Raw genomic sequence first — 11,048 nt, 5'->3', positions numbered from 1 at the left:
CATATATATACATATATATACATATACATACATATATATACATATACACACATATACACACACACATATATATATATATATATATATATATATATATATATATATATATATATATCCATCTGGGGTATTGGCTGTATGTTATTGTGGCATGCAGTGGCATGCAGTTGATATTTTAGGATCTATATGGGGCATCCCTATGGACCAGAGCCACACATCATTTTGGCTGTGACAGAGGAAAACTCTGTTCATAGAGAAATGATGACACTTTTATAGTACGACTGTCCCTCCGTTATGCTGTCCCCCAACCCCTTGTTACTGTCCTGTACAATTTCTCTGAATATTCATTTCCTTTTTCGCCTACCTTCCCTGTGGTGGGGGAAAAGAATACTGCCACCAAGTAATTCCACTTGGATCGTAAGAGGCAAGAAGAAAGGGACGGGGATTGGGACTAGGCATCCTTCTCCTTGTAGCCCCAGAGGGGACATTCCTAAAAGAGAAAGCAAAGGCATAAGAGGGTCTGGGAGTTTTCCGACCAGCACCCTAAGGTTTGGGTCTTTTAATGTGTGTGGATGTGGTACAGATGAGAGTAAAAGGGAAGAGATAGGTAGTATGTTTGTGAGAAGAAAGATGGAGGTGTTGGCTTTGAGTGCAACTAAGCTGAAAGGGAAGGGCGAGTGTAAGTTTGGGAGTGTAAGTGGGAGGTTATCAGGAGTGAAGAGAGGGCGAGGGAGGGAAGGGGCAGCTATACTAGTAAGTGAAGAGAAAGGTAAATGTGTAGTGGAGTGGAAGGAGGTTTCCTCAAGGATAATGTGGATGAAGGTGAAACTGGGAAAGGAGCTGTGGGTTTTTGTAAGTGCATATGGGCCTGGCAGTGAGAAGAGCATAGAAGAAAGGGAGGTTTTTTGGATAGATTTAATCACTTCATACGGTGAAGCCTACGTAGGCATCATGAGGAGCAAGTGGGTACGCAATGATGCCGACATCGGCATCTTGATTATATTCATTGTAGTCATACCTGCGTGACCCTCATTCTCTCTAAACTGGCTTCATCGTATTTTCTATGGTTATCAAAATTCACGGGTGAAAGAGAACAAGCGATTGAGCAGTGACTTTATTTCTTATAATGCGATTATTATAACGCAACATCGCACGCCTGGCAGCTAATGCTGCCAGACGTGCGCTGTGCCCCAGAGTAAAGAGGTTAAATGAGTGCATAGAGGATTTAGGGAGAAATATCAATGTAATAGTACTGGGAGACCTTAATGCTAGGGTAGGAAATGATCCAACTGATGGAGTGGTTGGGAAATGTGGAGTTCCAGGAAAGAATCATAGTGGAGGGTTGATGGTGGAAATGTGTCTAGAAAGAGAGTTGATGATTGCAAATACAGTGTTTCGGAAGAAAGTCAAGCATAAGTACGCACGGGAGAGGTGGTGGAAGGGTGGTAGATAGGGCGTTAATGGACTATGTAGTGGTAAATAGGATTATGATAGGAAGAGTTAAGGATGTACATGTGCTAAGGGGAGAGGGTGGGGGAATATCAGATCATTTTTTGGTGGAAGGTAAGTTGAGAGTGGAGGATAGATGGAGGAAGAGGAAAGGGACAAAAGGTAGGGAGGTGCTTAAAGTGAACTCTTTAAATGAAAAGGAAAAGGAGAAGGAGTATAAGAAGAAGCTGAAGGAGGAGTGGGAGGGAGTGAAGGATAGAGTAGAGCTAGGTGTGGAGGAGGAATGGGGATGGTTCAAGGAGGGAGTCACAAAGTGTGCAAAGATGGTGTGTGGAACAAGAAGGACAGGAGGAAATAGAAGGAAGGGTAGTGAATGGTGGGATGAGGAAACAAAGAAGGTTGTAGAAGAGAAGAAGCGAGCTTTCATAGATTGGTTACAAAATAGGAAGAGGGAGTCATATGAGAGGTGAAAAGAAAAGAGAAGTAAAGCAAAAGGTAAAGGAGGCAAAGAGGAGAGCAGATGTGAAATGGGGTAAGAGTATGACAGAAAATTTTGAAAGTAATAAAAAGATGTTTTGGAAAGAAATTAAAAGAGGAAGAGGAGGCAAATCAAGTAGAGAAGAAAAGGTAAAAGGTGCAGATGGAGAGATGATAATGGAAGAGAAGGCAGTAAGGGGAAGATGGGCAGAGTATTTAAGGGAGTTGCTAAATGTGAAGGAGGATAGGGAGGGAAAGATAGCTGCAGTGGGAAATGCTAAGAAAATGACTGTGATGAGTGAGGAAAATGGAGGAGAAATAAGGAAGGATGAAGTGAAGGCAGTTGTTAAGATGATGAAAGCATGTAAGGCACCTGGTCTGGATGGATGCCATGCAGAATGTCTAAAAAAAGGAGGTACAGTGAAGGTGGACTGGCTGGTGAGGTTATTTAATGTTTGCTGGAGAGAAGGTAGAGTGCCGGAGGACTGGAGGAGTGCCTGTATAGTTCCACTTTACAAGGGAAATGGGGACAAGTGTGAATGTAGTAGTTTCAGAGGGATTAGCTTGTTAAGTGTAGTTGGGAAGGCTTATGGGAGGATCTTGATTGAGAGGATTAGGAGAGGAACAGAGGGAGTAATTGGTGAGGAACAGTGTGGATTTAGGACAGGTAGAGGTTGTGTAGATCAGATTTTTGTGGTAAGACAGATATGTGAGAAAGCTATAGGAAAGGGGAAGGATCTTTTTTGGGCCTTTATGGATCTGGAAAAGGCTTACGACAGGGTAGACAGAAAGGCACTGTGGGAGGTTTTGAGGATATATGGGATAGGAGGAAAGCTTCTAGGAGCTGTCAAGAGTTTTTATGAGAGTAGTAGCGCTTGTGTCAGGATTAGAAATGGAGAGAGTGAGTGGTTCGAGGAAAAGGTGGGACTTCGTCAAGAATGCGTTATGTCGCCCGGGCTGTTCAACTTATACATGGATGCGGTAGTGTGAGAGGTTTAATGCAAGGGTAGTGGGTCAGGGATTGGAGATGGTTAAAGAAAATGGAGAAAAGTGGGAGGTGAGCCAGCTGTTGTTTGCGGACGACACTGCACTTATGGCAGGATTGAAGAAGTTGGTGACAGAGTTTGGGAGAGTGTGTGATAGAAGAAAGCTGAAGATAAATGTGGGTAAATGTAAGGTGATGAGATGTACAAGGGGTGAAAGTGGCAGTAGTCTGGAAGTGAGCATTAAGGGAGAGCGACTGGATGAAGTGGATAGTTTTAGATACTTGGGTGCAAATGTGGCAGGAAAAGGTGGAGTGAAGGTTGAGGTAGAATGTAGATTGAGAGAAGCGAGTAAATGCCTTGGTGGATTAAAAAGTATAATGAGGAATAAAAATTTGGGAATGGATGCTATATGAAGGAGTGATTGTGCCAACAGCACTGTATGGGGCAGAAACATGGAACATAAGAGAGGAAGAGAGAAGGAGATTGAATGTGTTTGAGATGAGGTGTCTGAGAAGTATGATGGGCATTACTAGGCTGGATAGAGTGAGAAATGAGGAGGTAAGGAGGTGAACAGGGGTGGAAAGGGTGTTGGGAGATAGGGTTGATGAAAGAGTATTAGGATGGTTTGGACACATAGAAAGGATGAGTGAAGAAAGACTAGTAAAAGAGGTATGGAAGGCATATGTGGAGGGAGTGAAAACATGAAGGGACGTCCTAGGATGAGGTGGATGGATGGGGTGAAGGGGGCTTTGGGGAAGAGGGGAATGTCTGTTGAGGAAGGATGGGAGAGGACAGAAGATAGGGGTGAATGGAGAATGGTTGTATATGGATGATGTTGTGATGCATGAGGTGGAATGGGTGGGGGGATGGGGGGTGAGGTAGTATGTGTGAGCAAATTTTGACGCAGCCCGAAGGGATTTCTCCCCATCTTCTCCTTTATGCATGTGGGGACGGAGAGGGGGGGTTGCCGATTTAATGAAGCGGCCTTGCTGTGGATGTGCTGTGTCTTGTGACACTGCTTCTGACCCAGGGCAGTGGACAAGGTGCAGGAATGACCCATCATCCAGGAGGTGCTAAGATGAGAGGGAGGGTGGAGGAGTGTGGAGTGTATTCAGGGATGGAATGGGTGGGAATGATGCTATGCCTTTTCCTTTTTGGCTACCTCCCTTGTAAGGGGGAAGGAAAAAGCCTTGGTATATGTATGTGTATATATATATATATATATATATATATATATATATATATATATATATATATATATATATATATATATATATATATATATATATATGAGGGGGGGGCCATTTGAGTTGGTGTGGCTGAGGGTCAAGTGTGTGCAGGTAACAGGTCCAGTTTGCTGCATATTGTTGAATGTAATGTATTCTAATTGGACCTATGAGTGGCAGTTGTTGTATCAGAGATATATCTGCATAAGTGATGAGTCTTGTCCATAAGAAACTAAGATAAAAAGGAAACAAATAGATGATGAATGGGTATGGGATGGCTCGGGGTTGGGTGTACACTTTGGCTGGCTACCTCCCTTATCAGGGGTAAGAAGTCTTGATATATACATTATTGCAAAGTATCATGTCTACTTTTTCTAACAGTATTTTTTTCCCCATGAGATGAGTTAAAATGTCGCCATACTTGTAAGGTGCTTTGGCATGCTGCACAAAGTAAATTTGTGAAGAAATTTTTTTTGCACACCTTGGTGTTTCTCCAGTGATAGGTGGATATTGGCATACCACACAAAGTAAACTGTTTAGCCAGAACATAATTTCGTATCACTTGGTGCTTTTTCAGTGGCAGATGGGTGAATGAACATTTTGTTTATGTCTGGGAACTTGCATATTCCAGTTACCAGCAGTTAGTAATCTCTAATGTTTTGTTTTGTTTTATATTTTCCCATCTATTGTATTTGATTACTTATCCTTGTTTTATCTTGCCTCTTGTTTATTAGTTCTGCAACATTTTTGTTTAACTGGAACCAATGACAGGTACCTGCATGCAGTGGTCCTAAAAGATGGATAGCAATGCTGCGCATTTTCAAAACCCATCAACCCCTTCAACTTCATAAGGTGTAACCAGTAACTGCTCTCTTATCCCTACAACTTTGAGTCAGTAACATAGAAGCAGTCTCATACTGATATAACACAAATAACAGTTCAAAGTTTCTTCCCAGAAAGATCTGTGAGGTTCCAAGGACCATTGTCAGCCACTGTGAGGCTGTAGGTCTTCCATTTAGTAAAATCTGAGGCAGTGATTGATTGACTTTTCTGTTTAGTTGCTGTAGTAGTTCTTTTTCTTGTTCTGTTAGGTTGTGTTTGTTTTTTAATTTATTTCTTTTATTTGGGTAGCCACCTCCTGTGTGTAGTCTGGGTTGTATTTTTTCTTGTAGCATCTGGGAATGTGGATTTTGCTTGCCCTTTGGACGATTGCTACAATTTCACCCACTGATCTATCTGTAGAAGGGAGGTGGTCTGTCAAAGGTCACTAAATTTTTCATTATATCATCTCTAATTTTCCCAATTTGCTTTTTTTGTACTTTATGAATGCTCTTTTGTATTCAGGTTGTATTTTTGCTTCCATTTCTACCACAATCTTCATTAGGAAATGATCTGTGAGGAAGCCTTGTATGGTTTCTAATGTTGCTTGCATTTGTAGGGAGGGTGAGGACACTGATATGTCAGGTAATGTTGTTTATTGGTTATATTTGAGGGGTTGTCTAGTAAGGTTGTTGCTAAGTTTACTATGTTTATGCTGGGGAGTTGTTCTAGTGTTTCATGACCCTTTGATCTCTTTTTGTGTGTTAAGCCAAACTGGATGATGTGGGTGTTCTTATAGTGAGGGTAAAAGAAAAAGATTTTGGACAACATAAATAAGCAAATACCGTGTTTAGGAAGAAAGTAAAGCATAAGTACACATGGGAGAGGGTGGTGGATGGAAGGGTGGCAGATAGAGCGTTAACCACCTCCATACGGTGACGCCTACGTAGGCAGCATGAGGAGCAAGTGGGTACTCGATGATGCTGACGTCGCCATCTTGATTATATTTATTGAGATGGATGGATGGGGTGAAAGGGGCACTACAAAAGAGAGGAATGTCTGTTGAGGAAGGATGGGAGAGGACAGAAGATAGGGGTGAATGGAGAAGGATTGTGTATGGATGATGCTGTGATGTGGGGTGAGGAAATATGTATGAGAAAAAAATGGACGCAGCCTGAAGGGATTTCTCCCCATCTTCTTTTCTGCATGAGGGGACAGAGAGGGGGGTCGCCGAATTTATAAAGCGGCCTTGCTGTGGATGTGCTGTATCTTGCGACACTGCTTCTGACCCAGGGCAGTGGACAGGATGCAGGATGACCCGTCATCCAGGAGGTGCCAAGATGAGAGGGAGGGAGGAGGGTGGAGGGGAGTGGAATATGTAGGGAATGGAATGGGTGGGAGTGGTTTCTATGCCTTTTTCTTTTTGGCTACCCCATGTGTAAGGGGGGAAAAAGCCTTTGGTATATGTATGTATAAATAAGCACTTGCCACTAAATATAAACAACTCATTAACTACATTTTACACATCTACATAGAGCTGTGGATCAGCCATGAAAATTTGTGATCTGAAAAGCAGTTGCTCCGTAGAACAGTGGTAACATACAGAAAACTGGATAATCTGGAGCACCACAATTAGCCAATAAATGGAGATCAGCAGTATTGGAACTTCCTACCCACGTGTTATACACACAAACTAGAAATTACATTTATCAAACCAATGGTAGATGTAACAATGTAACAAGTTATACAAGGATTTTGTAATATTCAAAGCTCTAAATGTAAAAATAATTAAGTTTATTCAAGTTACTTGCATTTAGTTCTTTTGTTTATACATCTCAAAACAGTTTTAATGTTCTGTATAATTGGGAAAAAAAAAAATTGCCTTTGTAACTAATCCACACTAATCACTAAATTCTACTCATCAATATTAAAATGTTATGTTTCCATATCTTGTTAACTATGTAATACAAATTCAGTGGTCCCAAAACCTCTTCAAAAATTATCAGACAAATGCAATGTCAAAATTCTGTAAGTACAAAACTTCTATTGATGCAGTTCTAGATGTTTACAAAAAAATTAATACATAATTTCCTTCAAAACTGTTATCTTTTTTGTACAACTGACCTGACCCTATAGGAAACCTGCTTGGGAAGATAGTTATGTTGGATCAATTGTAGAACCCCCCCCCCCAACATACACACTGATCAATAAAGGTCTGAAGTACTCCGCCATTGCTCCGTGTCGTCACTCAGGTCATAGTGACATTTTTTTTATTACTCAATTTACATTTTGGAAGCATTAATGGTTAGGTTACTATCACTACCATTAATGCTCAGGCACATGCCATCACTCAGGTAATGGTAATGTTTTTTCACTACTTAATTCATGGTTTGGGAGCATTAATGGTGATAATAGTACCCTAATCTAACCTAACCTAACCAAACTGTAAATTGATTTAAAAAAAATAAATAAATAAATAAATACCATGACCTGAACAATGGTGGATCACTTTGGACCTTTACCAATCAGTATGTATTGTGTGTGTATGGTGGTGGTGGGTGGGGGGGGGATTCTATAACTGATCCGTTATGTCTAACCTAATCTAATCCTAACTCAGCTAAGTAGACAAGATTCAGGAATGAAGCCTCCAACTAGGGATTGATTGGGTACCTAAATTTTTCCAAGTTGGGCTATACCCAAGAGTTAATGGTATGCCCCCATCAAAAACTGCTTTCTAACAAGGTCCATGATTTTATATCCACAGAGGTCCATCATATACCTCATAATTTTTTCCATCTAAAACAAGTCCTATAACCACATCAATTACACAAACTTTTCTTTAATGAAGATTTTCTGCAAATGTGTTTTTTGTAATATAAATTTTCTTTGGGTGCATAATGTAATTTACATAATGTACGCATGCTCCCTTTAATCATCCACATAAACAATGATGACTAAGAGAAGAGAGTGTTGAGTGTTGTATATTATCTTAAAAATTATGTGTTATGGCAACAAAATTTGCTCCTCCACCCTGCCAGTGTTAAATACTGCAAAATGAATTAACTAATGCCACTAATGATGTTATTTCTACTACAATTCACTCATTTTCTTACTATCCTGGGTGGGGTGGGGATCTTAAACAAGTGATTTAAAGTACAAATTCATATCAGATTCACATGAATCACACTATAAAGCATTAATTTCTAAAAAAAAAATTCTTTGAGGGAGGGGATGCTATAACTCAACTGCTTAATTCCAAATGAAAATGAAACTTATTCCATCACTTAAAACACTACCATAAGAAAATAAAAACATTCAAGCAACAAATCCTCACCCAAAATTTGAAAAGAACAATGTCAATTTATAAATAATTAATGGGAAAGTATAATCAGTCTCCACTATAATCACAGTTCTGACAATGATGTGAAGCTTATTGTATTATTACTGTATATGGCATAGATGAATTCCTCTGTAGTGTTGCTTTATATTCTAGAATATTATCACACATTTGTCCCTTCAACATGATCAATCCAATCTAGTTTTCTTCTTGCCTATATAAGAAAATTTTGTCTGGCTCAAGGGGACTTGCCAGCCAGCTTGGCCCATTGACTACACTTGAGATGCCATATATGTTTTGATAGATGTGGAGGTCTTAGAAATTATAGAATGATAAATTCATCTACTCTAACCTAACCTACCTAATCTAATCATGGTGGACTGATTTGGTCAAGTAGATGGGACAAGTTGGCGATAGGACAAATTGGTGACGGGCCAAGTTGATACTACACCTGAAGGGGTTATATTGGCCAATTGTTCCTGTCACAGGGTACTGTAATACCAATCACTTCAATGTGATGTTTTCAACTAATTTGATTATGACTAAAGCAAGACAATTTCATTTTGTGGCATTACTTACATCCTTTACCTGGTATGATATACTAATGAAATACTACACAAAATTAAACTATTTGCTCCTCTAATATGCCATTATGATTATATCAAATACTTGATCACAGATGACAAAACATAAATACTCCACATCTGCAAACTCCTTTCCTTGATGGACAAGCCTCTATTTTATTTAAATAATCAAAAAGTTAAGTCACCAAGTCCAAGCCCAAGGTCAGTCAAGTTTGCCTGAAGATAAAACTTTTATAAATGTTAGCCCTAAAAGTATTATAACCACAGTCCACACTTATCATATCAAAGGGTGGTTCTCTTCCAGTAACACAAACATTTACTTTTTTCTTTTCTGCATTTGAAAGATTTATTTTTTCTATGCATTGGTTAGGTTAGATTAGGAGCTATTGGACAACGCAAATTTAATGTTATAAATACTAGTTCTTGCATGTTTCTGGAATTTTACCCAAAGGATTACAGTGAAAATGGAAAAAGTGAATAAGACAAAAACTGAAAACAACATCCAATTTGCTGTATATGGACACAAGTTTCATTCATTTTCAACTGAACCAATCCCATCTTTATTTACATTGCAAAAGGATCCGAGTAGTCAGATTTTCTTCCCATCTACGGTGATAATGGATATGAGAAATTCATGTTTGGACAAGTTAGAAACATAAACATAATAACAGTTGCAAAATGCCGAAATCATCACCCGATGATCCGATCACCGTTTCCATGGTTATAACTATGTTGTGGGTGTTGGCTTGTTATCACCAGGAGTCCAGGTGATATCAGCGTCCTGGCAGGACGCTGATTATATTGACTTTGCTGCTTTGATAAACTCAAAGATAACTTGAACTAAATTCCTCTAAGGTGTATTCTCTACGAAACATTATTCAGCCTGACTATGAAAACAGTGGAAATATATATTCTAAAATGGCATATATTTACCTTGAGAAACAGGTCTTGTTGTAATTGACACTTCAGTTGCTCAAATTTGTTCGAAACAAGGAATATGTAAACAAGGGAGGTCTCTTGTCATTTAACCTTGGGGGTGTCGCCCGTGTGCAACGCCATCTAGATTTGGTCAAACATAATACCATCTCGTAAAAAAAAATAATAATAATAATTAAAATGTGAAACAAGCGTTTATTGGTTCGAAATTAAATTAAGGAGAACGTTTGACTTGTGAATGATTTCATTGGGGTAAGACTGGGAACAACTTTACAAGAATTTATATACCTTAGGCCTTTATAAAAGGTAGCCCAACTTTCATCCATTTTTCCTTTTATCTTAGTTCCTTGTAGATGAAGGGCCACCCCCGTCTCCTGCCCACTGCCTAGGTCAGAAAAATTGCAAGAAGACAAACCTCTACAGCAAAGCCCAACAGTAAAAGCTGGTTTATCCCCACGGGTTCATTACATGGCGACCCTCCCTCCTCGTCCATTCACAAATAATTGGAATATACAGAAGGAAATCCTTTCGGATCATGTCAATCTATCATATTCCCAACTCCACTCACACCTATCTCTTGTACTATCCATTCCCTGCTCATCAAAGATTATTCTTTTACCTAAGATCCCCTTCACCCCAGCTATCCATCCCATTCCAATCTTTAATTCTAATTTACTCGATCACCTCTGCCATCAACAATTTTTTGCGAGTTTTTCTTCACTCATCACCACTCAACTCCTACGCGATCGTAAGTGAGAAATCCTGTCAGTTGCGGGAAACAGCTGTGTGTGTGTATTTACCTAGTTGTATTTTACGGGAAGGGGAGCTATGCTTGTAGTGTCCCGTCTTCATATATTATTTTATCTAAAATGTTTTTAAATTCATGTATTGTTTTTGCACACACCACTTTCTCATCTAACTTGTTCCAAATGTCTATTACTCTGTGAGGAAAGCTGTTCTTTTTCAGATCTCCTCTATAGCTGTCTTTCTTGATTTTTTTTCCGTGTCCTCTTGTATTTCTATCACCCCATTTTATCAGATCCTCTCTATCAATAATTTCTATGCCTTTCATAATTCTGTATATAGTTATCAAATCTCCTCTCTCACCAAATCTCCTGTGTGTGTGTGTGTGTGTGTGTATATATATATATATATATATATATATATATATATATATATATATATATATATATATATATATATATATATATATTAGGCCGCCGTTGGGTTGCCTCCC

General features: G+C 39.2%; 1 protein-coding gene across 2 annotated transcripts in view; it reads right to left on the bottom strand.

Annotated features, from left to right (window-relative positions):
- The window catches only part of LOC143020292 (uncharacterized), a 100,524-nt gene extending 90,579 nt beyond the window's left edge, over positions 1-9,945 (bottom strand). For both annotated transcript variants that reach the window (XM_076176542.1, XM_076176541.1), the window contains exon 1: positions 9,809-9,945. The gene's annotated coding sequence lies outside the window, so the exon portion shown is untranslated. The remainder of the gene's footprint in view (positions 1-9,808) is intronic.
- Positions 9,946-11,048: the final 1,103 nt, after the last annotated feature.

Source organism: Oratosquilla oratoria, chromosome 39 (genome assembly GCF_046742065.1).
Source record: "Oratosquilla oratoria isolate Oo_2021 chromosome 39, ASM4674206v1, whole genome shotgun sequence".
Classification (NCBI taxonomy): domain Eukaryota; kingdom Metazoa; phylum Arthropoda; class Malacostraca; order Stomatopoda; family Squillidae; genus Oratosquilla; species Oratosquilla oratoria.
The sequence above is the reverse complement of the archived record's forward strand: the minus strand, read 5'-3'. Positions and strand labels throughout refer to the sequence as shown.